This window comes from Peromyscus leucopus, chromosome 14, assembly GCF_004664715.2.
Source record: "Peromyscus leucopus breed LL Stock chromosome 14, UCI_PerLeu_2.1, whole genome shotgun sequence".
Lineage (NCBI taxonomy): Eukaryota > Metazoa > Chordata > Mammalia > Rodentia > Cricetidae > Peromyscus > Peromyscus leucopus.
Genome location: NC_051075.1, coordinates 74,537,166 through 74,551,158, shown reverse-complemented (window position 1 = coordinate 74,551,158; position 13,993 = coordinate 74,537,166).

The following is a 13,993-nucleotide window of genomic DNA, read 5'->3' as shown; positions in this document are numbered from 1 at the left end:
GCTCTGGGATGGACTCCACAGCTCAGCGTTGGGGAGCATTGCTCTGGGATGGACTCCACAGCTCAGCATTGGGGAGCAGTGCTCTGGGATGGACTCCACAGCTCAGCGTTGGGGAGCAGTGCTCTGGGATGGACTCCACAGCTCAGCGTTGGGGAGCAGTGCTCTGGTATGGACTCCACAGCTCAGCTTCTGGGAGCAGTGCTCTGGGATGGACTCCACAGCTCAGCGTTGGGGAGCAGTGCTCTGGGATGGACTCCACAGCTCAGCATTGGGGAGCAGTGCTCTGGGATGGACTCCACAGCTCAGCTGGGAGCAGTGCTCTGGTATGGACTCCACAGCTCAGCTTCTGGGAGCAGTGCTCTGGGATGGACTCCACAGCTCAGCTGGGAGCATTGCTCTGGGATGGACCCCACAGCTCAGCATTGGGGAGCAGTGCTCCCGTGGACACTGATGATCCTAGTTCTTGTTTGGGATGTGCGAATGCATGACTGAGGTCAGGGCTCCACATCTTGACTTTCTTTCCTCGCCCTTTTCAAGTACAAGGCATGGAAGACAGTGCTTGGGATGACTGGATGTGACAGTGATATGTCAGTTAAAAAGAGGACATGCGGGTTGCAGCCACCGATATCTGGCTCTCAGGCCACCTATCCAGGATTCACCCCATGACAGACAGAGTGGGCTCCCCACTCAGGAACTCCACTTTCCCTTCTTGTGTCAGATCAGAAGTAGGGCACTGCACCGTCACCCTAACTCTGAGAAGTAGCTTACGCAGGAACAACTTTTGCAGCAGGCCTTCCCATGAAGTACCGGGGAGTGAGTGGCAGAAAGGCAGGAAGGGGGAATCTGCAGCCGGCAGACCTGGCGCTCGACACTGGAGGCTTAACATCAAATGCAGGGAGAAATCCGTTTCCTCGGCTCTATTGGCCATCTCGGACGTCTCATTTCAAAGGGAAAGATTGGAATTCAGAGACATCGCACACCCTTTGTTCTCTTGCCCTCCAGCCTTTGGTGCCAGTGTGGACGGTACCACAGGGAGAGGGTGAGATCAAACGCCCTCTCCGCTCCGCTACCTGCCCCCAGAGCTGGCCCTTGGCATGCCTAATGAAATCAGCTTGGCTATAGGTTGACAATGCCCTGTCAATTATAATCATTTATCTTGGCAAGCGGAGTATCTGAACACTTGAAAGAGCAGGGGTCCAGCAGACCCAGCAAAGCCAGAATAAAATTATACTGCATGGTAATCAGAGCGAGAGTATATTGCTCACATAAAATTTGACTTCAACTGTCAGAAGGGCCGATATGATCTTACGTCTCATTTTCTGCCTCTAGGCTGTCCATGGTTCCATTTGGGTCTCTTTCCACTGACATGGGATGTAGGGGTGATTTGCACAGACCCCCTGTGTGAGTGGAGGAGGGAAACTGCCTAGAGCGTGGGGGACTTGGGGAGTTTGTCATTGCTGCTGGGGAGGGGGCAGACTCCCTGATGGGTGTATAAATCAGGGTGATACAGGCAGGGGGCTTGAGAGGACCTTGTCCTCCACTTTGTGGCTGTGTAAGATCAGACAAATGGTTCCCTCTGGCAGGGTCTCATTACGCCTTTTAGATTATGAAGGACATAGAAAATGCCTCCTGTAGCCAGCCGCCGAGGTAGGCCCATGTGGTCTTGTTTTAGATCCCTGTACAGCGTTGGTGTGAGTTCTGATGAGAGGCAGCTGTGTAGGTACCCAGCCCCTGCTCCTGCCCACTTCTCTGGTGGGCTTGAGGAGAGACTGGGGAGCAGCAAACCCAGGTCACTGGAAGGCCCAGCAGCAAGAACCTGGGTGCTGCATCCCTGTGTGGGGTCTGGGTGGGAGGATGGGGCCCTAGCTGCTGCAACGGCAGCATGGGTCCTCTGAGGGAGCTCTGGGTCTTACAGTCCACAGCCTCCCAGAGACCCAGACTCAGCCTGAGCTACAGGGTACTGGGAGAGGGTCAGGACCCCCAGCGTGGTGGAACGTGTGGAGGAAGGCAGCTGTGGTTCTCAGAAACCTATTTGGACTCTGGCGGCCATGATGGACAGTGTCCACTCTCCTTCAAAACTAGGATGCTGTTTCCCCTCCACCTTCCACATGGAAAAGGAGACTGGAACCAGAGGGCACAGGGCATTTCCTAGAAGGAGCCCTTGCAGGGGAAGGCTGGGAGTTCTCAGGGTGGGTGGATGTCTCTACAGTGGGAAGAAGGCCTAGGTGCTGTCTCTACTCCCTTGCCCGCAGAGCCTGGCTCCTGAACACACACAGGTCTGCTGTGCTTGTCTGTGGACCTTCTGCTGTGTCCCACTCGGGCATTTTTGGGGTATGTAAAAAGCTGAGATCTATCTACGGCAGGGCAGGGCATCTAGCCCTACTGGGAGGGTCATTCCCTGGCACTAATCCAGCTGCCGGTGGCCAGCTGGAAGCTGGCACAGCCAGCCTACAAAACCAGAGTTTCCATTTCCTGTTCAGGGGAGGAGGGGAGGAGAAGAGAGAAGTATGCACATTGCCCAGGCCTGGGGGCTGGGGTGGCAGGGCAGGTCACAGGACAGAACCTGGGGTGGGGGCTGGGGCTGGGCATGGCCTGGACTTCTGAGGAGACGCCTTGTCCTGGGCCACCTTGTCTCTGTCACTCTGTCTCATCTCCATCTCCATGTCACATGAGGGGAGAAGATTATTTACATTTCACGGTTGGGGAAACCAAGGCTGATGAGGGCCAGGGATGCATTCTTTTCTGCTCCACAAAACCTGAGCTCTGGGTGGCTAAGGGATTGTACCAACAAGCTCCGGCGCTTAGGCTGGGGCAGCTGTGGCCAGCTGCTTGAGACAGGGGCTCTATGGGGCTGGAGCCTTGGCCTGCTCAGACTTGCTGGATTTCTTTGCTTGTATTTTTGCTCACCAGGGTCCCTGGTAATGGAAGCTGTTGATGATATGGGGCTGAGGCTGCTTAGCCTTGCTCGCTTCCCAGCTGGAGCCCCAAGAGGTGGGTCTGGGTCTGCATCTTGGCCCTGAAAGAAGCTTCGCTTATTACGCATGGCTACAGTGACTCCTGGATCACAGGCATACGGCAATGGCAAACAGAGAAGCTGCTTGGTGGATATGGAGAGCCCCCTCTTAGGATAAGGATGCCCAGAGAGGTAAGTCCCTTGCCAGGATTCACACAGCACTCTGGAAGGCTAGTATAGACCAGATATAGCTTACTCTGGCCCAGGTAGCTACTTATTTTTTTATATGTACTTTCTCCATCCTTAGACTGGATGCATCTAGGCTCTGGGGCCTCGCTAGTAGCCTTCCTTTTCTCTAAATTATATGACACAAGTGTACACCACAGTTAAAAATGGATCACACAGCGCTAGAAAGAAATGAAAATACTGTGAAGGTCGTGAGAGCAGGAATTGAAATCTCAAGCTTCAGCTCTCCCATTTGGTGTAGGGAAGACCTCTCTGTGTGTCCTGTTGCCCAGGAGAGAGAATGCAGGTGCTGCTTGGTGGGAACAGGGTCCTCTGAGAGGTGAATTGGGAGCTTCAGGGCTGGTGCCCATGTTCCCCTGAGATTGCAGGTAGCTGGCTTGGGACAGGGACATGCTGGGGGGGGGGTCAGACAACGGGGGAGTGGTGGCAGTGTCACACTGGCCACTGTGGGGGCTTTGGTGAAAGTCTGTATGCTAATACTTCCGCATCTTCCCTCCCCTTCACATCTCCTGTCATTTGCTGCAGACACATACTGTGTGTCTTGTTAGAGATGTGGCCACTTGGGGGCTCAAAGAGACTAGGGTCCTTGATTGAGCTGCCTCTGACCCCTCAAATGCAGCTTCCCCTTCTGGTCTCCCAACTGTTACTTTTCCAGAGAGCAATCCACACTTCTTTCTGAGTTGCTTGCGGTTGTCCAGGGGATGGACCCAGTTGGGTGTATACAGGAGGTTCATATATAATCTGTGACATGGCTTTCCCATGGCTCTTATGATGCATGGCTGCTGCTTGGAAGCTGCTCCTGAGTGGGTGGAAGTGAGACCTATCCAAAGTCCAGAAGACTCAGGCGCAAGGGCCTTGGCAGAGAGTGTCACTATTCTTGACCAGTATGAATAAACTCGAGGCAGCCACATTCCAGCAACCCCAGTGATCTTATCCTCACTCTCCTCCGGGGCCCCTATGGTGTGTCAGTGACCTCTGTGTCAGCCCTTGTGAGGGTCTTACTCTTTAAGGGCTGTTTGTGGATACCTGGCCTGGTGTTGGGCAGAGCGAGGGTGTGATTCACAGCTTGCCTTAGCTCGGCTGTGTTTGACCTTTTGGGACAGAAATCCTTATGCAGGACATACTGAGTGTGTGCTCTGCTCCGGAGCCTGTGGACCACGGAACCCTACACTGCCAGTGAGGGTGCTATTGCCAGACTCTTCCAGAAGGGGAGAGCAAGGCACTGAGGGCTCACAGAGCTGCTCCAAGCAGAGTTGGCTGGGTTCTCAGGGCAGCCAGTGCTCAGAGCCCTGATAGCACCTCTAACTTGTTAGAACTCCAGCCAGCAGGTGCAGGACAAGGAGAAAGTCCAACTGAGAACTGGTGGCTTTGACCTATTATTCCTTTCTGGCCTGGTGACACCTGTCCTCCCTACTTCCTCCAGTCCATGGCATAGTAGGAGTTGCTCTTGGTCACAAACGTTGAAGGTAAGTAGAGGTTATTTGGAGGCACTCAGGGAGTGATGCTCGCCTGGGCTCTAGGAGCCACTACCAGCAGGGGAAGTGCAGGGCATCATGGGAAGGTTGACTCAGGAGTGTATACTCTCTCTGACTCATTTGACTGTGGTCATGTGATACTAGGTTGCTGCGTAGGTCTGGAGGAAACTTTAAACTATTCTGTTCTGGGTTATCTAAACAAAAGGCTGGATTTGATTATGAACTTTGTTGCTTTTTGGCCAAATATTTGGCACAGTCCCTTTGGGAGGTGGGGTTGGTAAAGTGTTCGCCTAGCATGCATTAGACCCCGTGTCCGATCTCTAGCACTGCATAAACCGGGCATGACGGTCCAAGCCCATAATTCCTGAATTCTAGAAGGAGAGTCAGAAGTTCAAGGTCATTCTCAGATCTAATAAAGTTAGAAGCCTACTTGGGATACGTGAGACTCTGGCTCAAAACCAAGCAAACAGGTCAGCAAACAAACAGACCTTTGCACCATTCAGCTAGAAAAACCATGAACTCCTACTACTGACCACAACACGGATGGAAACAGAGGTCATCGCGTTACCTAAGCTAAGGTAGGCACAGAGAGACAGGTGCCGCATGCAACCTTACTTCACATATGGACTCTAAGTGTTTGATGCACAGTAGTTGGGAGTGAATGGTGATCATCAGAAGCCAGAGAGAAATAGGTCAGTGGTACCATGGTCATATGGGAGTGAGACATTGGCCTGTGATCGCACAGTAGGGTGACTGGAGTTACCACCACACATCATTTTCCCCAAAACTAGAGCAAAGGGTCCTGACAATTTTCACCATAAAGAAACAATCAAGGTGAGGAGGCAGGCATGCTTGGTTTGACTTAAACATTATGTAATGTGTCAAAATATAATATGGTACCCCATAAATACATAGAATTTTATGTTTTTTGTGAATTCGTTAAAATAGATTTACATTTTAAAAGCTTTTGGACTTCCCATCATTCATTCTGCGTATTCCATGCCCCCTCAATGTCCTTCTGGTGCTGGAGAACACAGCTATTGCTGATGGACTTTCTATTTGACCGTTGTGCTGGAAGGAGACCTACTAGGTGCAATTAAAAAAAAAAAACATTTGTTATTAGCGTGTGGAAGTCAGAGGACAGCTTGCAAGGGTCAGTTTCCTCCTCCCACTATATGGGTCCTGGGGTTTGAACCCAGGTTGTGGGGCTTGGTAGCAAGTGCCTTGATCCAGTGAGCCATCTTGCCATCCCCAACTGTAGATCGTCGGACTTGGGATAGTGGGAGGGAAATTCCCTTGGTGGGAGTCCTACTTCAAGGGCACCCCCTTCGTAAGTATCACTATCAACACCGAGGTTTGCGGTGGAGCTCAGCAGATGGAGGCCCATGGCCAACTGCAGGGGAGGGAAATGGTGTGGCTTAGATCCCCACTGCACCAAAGCTGCATTGTTTATGTCCTGAGAGTTGGGATGGCCTTCCGTGACATGGTTTCAAAAACAGGCTCAGAAGTGACTCCAACTTGTTCAGGGTCACACAGCAGGATGGGGTCAACATTCACATCTGTCAGGTCCTGAAATGCGATTACACCCGATCCAAAGGTGGGGAAAGGCATTAGGGGCATGAAGGCTGGAAGTCCTTGGTGTTCTGCCTCCCAAAACTCCATGTCTGGAGAGTCTGCAGGCACTGGAGACACACGGGCCAGACTGTACAGGAATGGCTTCCCTACACACCCAGCTCGCATCTTCACCATTTCCTGTGGATTCTATGAAAATATTTACTTTGTAATTCTTTACTAAATGAAGTGTACATCACCATGGTAACCACTAACCACAGACACCTCTTTAATGACTTATGATCTGCTTTTCTGCATGTGAGAACTGCTAGAGAATGTCCCCTCCATCCCCTCTTCACCCCATCTCCGCATGAGAAAACAACAGCCCTTCAAGGCCCGTGTCCCCTTCTTCAATATGTCACCCTATCAGGAGCCCAGTTCCCTTGATTGATTTGTAGTGTCCTTTTTCCTAATCTTCAATAAAGCCCTTTAGATCATCAAGATTCAATTGTTTATTTATCTAAGCATATATCTACTCATACATGTGCCTATGTACACATCTGTTCACCTATCCACCTCTCCACTTATCTACCCACTTGTGCATGTACTGACTGTCCATCCATCCATCCATCCATCATCTACTCATTGTCTTACTCTATGTTCTATTGCTGTGAAGAGACACCATGAATAAGGCAACTCCTATGAAAGAATTTATTTGGGGCTAGCTTACAATTTCAGAGGTTTAGTCCCTTATCTTCGTGGCAGGAAAGCATGGGGGCACACAGGCAGACATGGTGCTCGGAGAAATAGCTGACAGCTCTACATCCAGATCCACAGGTACAGGAAGAGTGAGACTCTGGGCTTGGAATGGGCTTTTTGAAACCTCAAAGCCCATCCCTGGTGACATACTTTCTCCAACAAGACCATACCTTTTAATTCTTTTGAATAGTTCCACTTCCTGGTGACCAAGTATTCAAATCTATGAGCCTATGGGGGTAGTTCTCACTCAAACCACCACACTCACCAAGCTATTCATTTATCTATTTACCATCCATCCATCCATCCATCCATCCATCCACCCACCCATCATCTGTCCATCCACCCATCCACCCACCCTTCCATCCACCCACGCTCCTGCCTGTCTATCCATCCACCCACCCATCCATCAACCCATCCATCCATCCATCCATCCATCCATCCATCCATCCATCCATCCATCCAATAGGCATTGTTCAGACACATATTCTGTTCTATGCCTTCTGTATGGTGCTGAGAACATCATGATCATCCTACTCAGTCCTGCCTCAAGTGGGTCATGTCCTGATTGTAGAAGCATTGATCCAAATAAGCACTTAGAATCTGAGTAAGATGGGGCTCTAACAGGTCATGGCACAGAGAAGAGAGTAGTCATTGGTGGGGTCTTGGGAAAAGCTTTCTAGATAAAAGGCAGCTGAGCTGAGACTGCCAGATGTGGAAATTCTTGCAGCGCAGTCTGGTTGAGTGATGATCCACAGGCCTGCCATTGGCTTTGTGGTGCTTTTGTGTAGACTATATAATGTCACATCTTCCTGGGAAACAACATATACAAGACTACTTGATGGCCCTTCAGGTCCCTCCCTCTCCTCTGTTATCCCTAAGCACATGTCCCAACTTCTTTGTGGCCTTGATCAAAGATGTCCACATTCACTTCATCTGTTCTTGCAGTTAGATTGCCTCACATGACAAGAGTGTTGCTTTGCACCACTCAGATATCATATGAGAAGTCCTGAAGAATTTCGGAGGAATATTCCTAACACCGGAGAAGTTCATATAACATACAGTGACTTCTCAATTCCAAGCTAAGGACCTGTTACTTCAGAAACATCTGGGGGAGTTTTAAAAGATATACATATAGTCCCTACCATTGGAGATAGGGTTCAAGTGGGTACCTGGTGGGCATAGAGGGTCATGTGGTTTTAAACACCATCAAGGGTTTCTGTTGCACCTATAGACCAGGGCACAGGTTTTCTATGCTGTGTGATCCCAGGATGGTGGAGCCTAGGAGACCTATGGACATTGATTCAGGATGGTTCTACTGTCATGACCTTAAGTCTGCCTAATAGAGAGTGAGAATACATTTTTTGGGGCAAGGAGGTTTGTACGGCATCCCATCGGCAACCGCCAGGGTTCTGTTGATTCCAAGCTCCTAGAGACTCAGTCCAGGAGATTGAAGCCAGTACTACCAAGTTCATCCCATGGTCATTCCAAGCCCTATGGGACTTCTCCTTGTGCAATGTCAGATCTTATGCCTTTGAGAGTGCTAACACCTGGGATAAAACATTAGAAAGTTCAGTAGAACATTTGTTGCACAGATGGTTGCGGGAGGGGAGTTGGTACCATCATCCAATGGGCAAGAGACCAGGGATGTGGCTACAACATCACTCCTTCTAAACGGTCCCAGTTTTGAAACTCAGAGCTGCTTCAGGCTGCCTGCTTTCCTCCCGTGCTTGGGTCTCCAAAGGTGCTCCTTCACCACTGAAGACTGTTGCCTCCAGCTAATTTTCCAGCCTCCAATTTCTCTGTTCCCCTTGAGTGGTCCCAGCCAGCCTTTCCTACCTCCCCTCGCTCCTGATACCAGGTGCAGGAATTCCCAGACCGGGAGGACTGCTGTAGACTTCAGAAGTTCTTGCTATACATAGGGTGAGAGGCCTTATACCGGCCCATGTCACCCTGGGCCATGACCCGCTCATCCTGCAATTTCTTCATCTCATAAATGGCTGTATGAGATGGCTTGCTCCGGGGTTGAAAGCTGTGACAGAAGATGAGCGGCATGGGGGAATTCTGTTAATTAATTAGTTCCTGGTATGATTATCTGCTTGCCACTGCCCTGGGTTGAGGCTGGAGGCCTGGCACCTCTTTCTTATCCACTTTCCCATGCATGCATGCAGACAGATCCAGCAGGTCAGAGGAGAGCTGGGTGGGATTAGGAGGCTGGGGGAGGAGCAGATGAAGGCCCTTACTTACCTCCATGCTCTGCCCACAGCACAGGGCCTCCAGCTTGCTGGGTGGGGTAGCAGGGATCAGACCTGCCACACTTTAATTTGGAACCAGTGCCTCAGGGGGAATTTGTCAGCTTGCTTTGTACAAATAACTTGCCTTCCTGGACAGCTGTCAGGGAGAGTCCTGGAGAAGCCTCCTGGGTCCCTCCCCTGCTGAGGAGGCAGGGTGAGAGCTGGGCACCAAGCCAGGCTGTGCACACAGGGGCCCTCCTTCCCTGTAGCCACCATGAAGACCAGCTTGTGGAGGTTCCTGTAGAGAGAGAAGCAAACTAAGACAGGAGAAGATACACAGAGAGCACCCTAGGTCTGTGACTGGGTTTACAGCCTGTCTCTTGTGCACTCTGTCCATGGTGGCCTTGACTGAGTGAAGAACACACTTTCAGCTCACAGTCTTGAACACAGTAGGTGTTCAATTAAAATGACTGCAGCTCTGGTAGACGACTCAGGTGGTTTTTGCCTTGCCACTGTGAGGGCCCAAGTGAAATTTCCAGAATCCACGTACACATCTAGGTATAGTGATGTACGCTTTTAACCCCAGCAGTGGTGAAACAGAGACAGGTGGTCCTGGAGCTCAAGGGTCAGCCAGCCTAGTCTACTTGGTGAGGTTCCAGGCCAGTGAGAGACCCCCTCTCAAACTAAAACTGAAAGGTGCCTGGGAGCATGTGGACATTTGAGATTGTCTGACTTCCGTATGTATGAGCACACACGTGCATGAATGTGCCCATCTTGTACCATGAACCCATGAGCATGCACACACACACACACACACAGAGAGAGAGAGAGAAGAGAGAGAGAGAAGAGAGAGAGAGAGGAGGAGGAGAAGAGAGAGAAGAGAAGAGAGAGAGAGAGAGAGAGAGAGAGAGAGAGAGAGAGAGAGAGAGACTTTGGAAGGATAGAAGTTCAGGGGGACAAACAGATGAAAGACCAAGAATGTGAGTAATAATAGGAGAAAAAAACCTGTGATGACTACTCCCACAAGATGGAGAGACTTGGGACATCCTTTCCCCATAGTTTCTTTGGGTTGTTCTGCTGGATCAGATACAGCCCATTGCCCCTTTCATCCTCCATCACTAGGGATAGCAGTGATTGCTTCCCTCAGGGCTGGGACAATGCTCAGAGCTAAGGTAATGGAATGACCTGGAGGATCCCACTGGCCCCACGGTGGCGTCTGCCCATCTGTCCTGGATCTTTGTTCTTTTCAGGTTGGGGAGATTTTCCTGCTGTCTGCTGGGCAGGGCAGGGAGGGCATCACGTGGGTGGAGAGGCTGGCTCCCTCATATCCCTGCCTTCCCTGCTCCAGCCTGAGACAGTGTTTTCTGTTAATGATGCCATTTATGCTACCTTTGAGTCAGGACACTGTTTTAAAAACCATAACATGAGGGTTTCATTGGGTGCTCACATTGATGTCTGGACCCAGGCTATGTTTTTCATGTGAGACCTTAGGTCCTTTGCTTCCTCTGTGACTCGGTTTCCCCATCTGTGAGCTGGGTAGTTAGGGAGAGACATAGGAAGCAGCCAGCCAGTAGGGGCCAGCTATGAAGAGCAGCTCCTTTCAGAGTGATGGTGGACAAATATGCCTCTGCTTCCGAAGGTGGTGGGTTCACTCCCGTCTCTGTGGTGGCCCCTGTGACTGTGGTCCTCTGAGTGAGGGGCTTATGCATGGGGCTTCTGTGTGCTGCATGCCTGTGTGTCACAGCTCTGGCTCCAGGAAGCACAGTTTCAAGGATTTCTACATAGCACTAGAGTAAATCTCAACCATCCTGGGCACAGAACACCCACCAGGCTGTTTGTGTCCATCAGGAGCAGGCAAGGGAGCGCTTGGCTCGGGGCCGAGGAGCCTTCAAAAGCAGTCAAGAATGCTGGCATGCAGACAGGGTGACTGTCCGTCGGCCCCGCCCACTGTTCTCCGCCTGGGGTGCTTGGCAGCCCAAGCCAACCACAAGACAAGTTTTATCATCTGTTAAACCTGTCGTTTGGAAACAAAAATGACTTCAATAAAATATTTCAACAATTATAGTCCGTTTTAATGAGGTGTGTACCACATAATTACAGATTTAAAAAAAAATGTATAGAGTTTCAAAATCCAGCACCCTGGCTTGTGGAGTTAGCTCCCCTCCCCTTGGGATTTCCAGCTGCAGCCCCCACCTGAGGGGACGCGGCATACCTGTGGAGTCCTTCCTCCCCTCCCTTACACACCTTGGCCCAGACAGTCATTCTTTCCACTTCTACCCGGACTCCCAGAATTCTCCAGGCAGCTGTGAACTTGCCCATAGGAGGGGCCTGAGGCAGGGACAGCCTGGAGGGCAGGGCGATTTCCTCTCTTGACTTTACTCATGTGGATTTTTTTTTTTTTTTTGGCATGTGTATGTGGTATACATGTGTATGTGTGTATGTACGTAGAAGAGCAAAATTGGTGTTGTGTCTTCCTTACTTGCTATCTACTATATTTATCAAGGCAAGGTCTCTCATTGAATCTGGAGCTTGCCAATTCCTGCAGCTTTAGCTAGCCAGCTTGCCCCAAAGGTCTCCTGCGTCTGCCACTTTCTGGAGTGCTGTGATTATGGGGGCAGCCACATAGCTTTTACATGGGTTCTGGGCACCCAAACTCTGGCCCTCATGCTTAGGAAACAAGCAGTTTGTACACCTACTAGGCCTCTCCCCAGACCCCCAGTGGTTTATTTTTAAAATCAGAAAATTAGAATTTCCTGAAAAATGCTGTAGAGGGATTTATTTTTTATTTCAGCAACATTTTTCTCCATTTAACTGATCCATAGAACAAAGGCTCTTTATGCGTATGGGCCAACATATGATGTCTCAGTACATGCATGCCCTCTGTCATGTTCAAGTTGGATTAAAAACACACACACCTCACACCTATCACTTCTTTATGATGAGACCATTGGGCACTGTCTAGATATTTGTTTGTTGGTTTTGTTTTATGGTTTGTTTTTTGAGGCAGGGTTTCTCTGTGCAGCCCTGGAAGTCCTGGAACTCCCTCTGTAGACCAGGCTGGTCTTGAATTCACAGAGATCCGCCTGCCTCTGCCTCTCAAGTGCTGGGATTAAAGGCCTGCGCCACTACCGCCCGGCAGGCATTGTCTAGATTTTTGAAGTGTACAGTATGTGTAAGAGTCTCATGTTTGCACGGCAGGACAGTTACTGACCAAGCCACCTCTCCAGCTCAGTTGCCCATCTTATAGGTTTTCAGGGTTCTTAGATGCTCTGGATGTCAGCTTCTAGCCAGATGACTACTTTGTAAGTCTGCTCGCCATCTCACAGGCTGTCCCTTCAGTCTGTTGATGGCTTCTTTCTGTGCAGACACTTTTCAGCTTGATGTTATCCTCCTTTTCAAGTGAAATTTCCAAAGAAAAGCTCATTGTATAGACTTAAATACAGGTTTTTAGACCAAGTAGGACATGGCCCTAAGCCTCGTTGGGGCAATTTATAGCTCCAGTGAGCTGGCTGAGTGGGTAGAGGCTCTTGTCACCAAGCTTGATAACCGGAGTTCCATCCCTAGGACGCACATAAAGAAAGGAAAGAATTAACCCCCTCAAGCGGTCCTTTGGCACACTCCCCACATACCATTTTAAAATGGTAGCAATGACACGTGGGTAAGTCACTTCTAAGCCCCCTTCCAACTCTTCTACTTATTCACTATTAACTGAGCATCTACAGTTGCTAGATCTGAGTTGGTTCCAGACAGATAATGGGGACAAGGCTGGCCCAATCCCTGGCCTAGAGCCTCATGGGACCTTATCTTGTGGGGCATGGACAAGGGCCTGTCCACTCTTCAGCCTTCAAGTACTCCATGGAGGCCTCAGCACAACCCTGGGATGGGGCATCATGAGTCACTCCCATGTGTGGCGTACACTCAGGCTTGGAAAGTCCCACAGTGTTCCACACTTCTTCAAAGTATCTCTAGGACAGTGTCTAGATTTTTGTAGCTGCCATGAGTCCAGTGCCATCTTTACACACTTGCTGCACACCTGGAAAGCTTTACTCTGTCCGGGTGTCTGCTCAACACTTGAGCAAGCCATCTTTCTCACCCACTGTACCCCCGGGAGAGTCCTGCATCCTCAGGAGAGCTCTCTGGGTGGATGACCTCCACAGATTAACTTCTGTACCCAGTGCACCGAAGAATCTTGGCCTCCCCTCACTTTTCCCCCCTTCTTCCCGCTGGCAGGCTCGCCCCAGCAGATTTACGGCAGGGCCCACTCCGGCAGCGTTGACTTCTCTCGAGTAGCATACATGTGCACGCAACAGGGAACAAGCTGCTTGCTCATGAACGCCTGTGTGGGTGAGGGAGGGAGGGAAGGAAACCGTGGAGTAACAGACAATGTGGAAGGCGTTACCAAACCTATTCACGCGATGGCTCTTTCTCCATGGTCTTTCTTCCTACAGATCCAATTGCCCGTGGAAAACGTTGTTCCAAAAATATCAAATGGAAAACCACAGAAATAAAAAATCCATAATTTTTACTCGCTTCTATTATAGTATGTGGTCATAGCTTTTACTAGAGTATATTGTAATTGTTCTAATTAAGTTACTTATAATTACTCTCTTGTGATTCATGGTTATTGTTAATCTCTTACTATGTCTAATTTATGAACTAAACTTTATCATAGGTATTGTGTACTGTATAAGGAAAAAAAAAACATAACACTTATAATCGAGTTTGGTACTGCCTGTGGTTTCTGGCATCCAGGAGCCCGTGAGGGAAGACTCTCCAGT